The following is a 448-nucleotide window of genomic DNA, read 5'->3' as shown; positions in this document are numbered from 1 at the left end:
GCATTGTGTCATTGTATATCCTTCCAAGAAAACTTGCTTCCCTTTATCTGAGTAACTGGTACAAGTCTTTAGGGCTGGACAAGTTTCTGGTTTCAAACCGTTCTCTGTGTGATTTTTTTCCTTGGATTTTTTTGTATTCACATAGCTGTCATTGCAACACATTTAGTTCCTGACACAAGATAGGGTCTGAACAAACTGAAATTTGGAGGAAAACATTAAAATTAGTTTTTACTTAAAGCTGTACTAGTAAAACCAATGTGCATTCTCAACTGGAAAGTCAGCATTTTATTTGATGTTACTATGAAGAAAGCTCAATGTCTATTTTAAAACTACTTCCCCTGTTCCTCCTCCTGGGGTCTTGTGTTGTCACCTGGTTGGCACTGTAAGACCACAGTCTTCTAGTTCTGTCACCTGAGTAGCTTGGGACTGCAGTTATTTGCCACCATGC

The sequence above is a fragment of the Megascapheus bottae genome, chromosome 21 (assembly GCF_031878675.1).
Source record: "Megascapheus bottae isolate mThoBot1 chromosome 21, mThoBot2.hap1, whole genome shotgun sequence".
Taxonomy (NCBI): Eukaryota; Metazoa; Chordata; class Mammalia; order Rodentia; family Geomyidae; genus Megascapheus; species Megascapheus bottae.
This window is presented reverse-complemented; position numbering follows the sequence as displayed.